The following is a 1,976-nucleotide window of genomic DNA, read 5'->3' on the forward strand; positions in this document are numbered from 1 at the left end:
TGTTCAGTAATACAACAGGCTTGGTGCTAGAACCTGTGGCATTTTTAAGTATGTAAAAATATTTGATATAAAAATGTTTATTTATGTACATATAAGAAACGTTCAAAATAAAGATTACTATTTAATTTAATGTACATGAAAATGTACCATTTGTTTTCTTTTAATTCAGGATTTATATGAATCACATCACACTTGAGAATAACTTGAAGGTCAAATTTTTCTTCCATTGTAAAAATTTCTTATTATGTGTGATGATTGCTAAGAAATCATAGCCAATCATAAAGTAAATGAGATGCTCATTCACAAACAATTTGAAAAAGAAAATTATAAAAATCAGATTTAAATTTATAGTGAGAAGTCACTTTTATTATTGGATGTGGGAAAACTGACATATATTTGATATAATGTGGGGGAAGATATGACGGTTTTTATAGGCTCTGCATGTTCTTTAAATTTTTATCCAAAGAACTGAAAATATTGTCAGAAACTACCAAATATTTTTCTGGAAACAACAAATATTTTTAAATTCTCAAATCTTCAGATTTCTTAACACATAAAGTTTTTAAAGTTAATATGAAATTTGTTTTCTATTTTGTTATTATCTATACTTGTTTGATTCTATTTTAATAGCTATCATTGAGATAAAATCATACTCCAGGAAGGAGCATTCTATTTACTTGATCGGTACGTTTGAGTGTGTGTGACACACTGCCCCTGGGAAGGGAGAGTTCCACAGTTTAGACAGAATACTCTTGAGAGATGATGGCAGCAATCCTCTTCTCTTTCTTATTCTTCTTTGTGGAAGATGTTATAAAATCATTACAACAAACTGTAAAAATGGCTTGATGAAAGTATTCTTGGTTGTTGTTGTTTTATCACATAGTAACATCATTTGCCTATTGTGTAACAGTGTATGTACATTTATTGGGGAAACTAGAAAATATTCTCTGAGAATAATCCACCTTGTTCCTAAGAATAAGCTTGAATTCCTCTTCCTCCAGTCTTCTGTAAAAGTTGACTCAGACCCACTTCCAATCATTGCATCAATTCTTCCATGCTCCTCTCTGTTCTTTTCTAACTAGTATATAATAATTCCACCTTTAGCCACAAACCAACTAATTCTTAGGGAATTGGGTCTATCTCCCTTCACCTCAGGGCAAAACTGCACTCAACTGCTTTCCTTATAGCCAGCTGATTTATGGACTTGAATACTTAGAATCTTGTCTTTAACAAACCTCTGATTGACCCTTCCCTGGGCTCAGAAGACCCTCTTTGCCCAGGCCATTGTGGCTCAGTTGGTTGAGCATCATCCCATGCTCCAAAAAGTTGCCAGTTTGATACCTGGTCAGGGCATGTACCCAGGTTCTGGGTTTATTTTCAGTCTTGGTGCATACAGGAGGCAACCAGTAGATGTTTCAGTCTCACGACAATCAATCTCTCTCTCTCTCTCTCTCTCTCTCTCTCTCTCTCTCTCTTTCCCCTCCCTTCCTTTCTCTCTAAAATCAATAAAACATATTTTTTTAAAAAGTCCATCTTCTTCATAGGCTTCCTATCTTACTGTCTCATCTCAGTGAACTGGCGCTCCTATTCCTTCCCCATGGACGCTACATCTCCTTTTAGGGAGGACTTGGTATGTCTTAATGGTCTTTGTGTGCCAGGACCTAGCACAGTGCCTTGTACCCAGAGATACTTCTATAATGTTTTTTATTCAATTAATTAATAAATAGATTTAAGAGTGTGAATGGATATTGCAATGCTATGACTGATAGAAAGGTAAGTACTCAGAGTCTTAAGGAATATGAAAGAATGCTTGGGGTAGGAAGTTGTGTTCAGGAAACTTAGATAGATTTTCCCAAAAGAATGGATTGATATGAAATGTGAAATTAATGAGGAAGAGAAGGAGAGAAGAAAAGAAAGATATACTATAGTTGACAGAGGATACTGGAACTCATGATGCCTGTCACTAGCCCATCAGG

General features: G+C 34.9%; 1 protein-coding gene across 1 annotated transcript in view; it reads left to right on the forward strand.

The window, feature by feature from the left end:
- RAA3 (angiogenin) overlaps positions 1-1,976 on the forward strand; it is a 4,493-nt gene that overhangs the window by 1,732 nt on the left and 785 nt on the right. The gene's annotated exons all lie outside the window — the stretch shown is intronic.

The sequence above is a fragment of the Myotis lucifugus genome, unplaced genomic scaffold, assembly GCF_000147115.1.
Source record: "Myotis lucifugus unplaced genomic scaffold, Myoluc2.0 scaffold_860, whole genome shotgun sequence".
Taxonomy (NCBI): Eukaryota; Metazoa; Chordata; class Mammalia; order Chiroptera; family Vespertilionidae; genus Myotis; species Myotis lucifugus.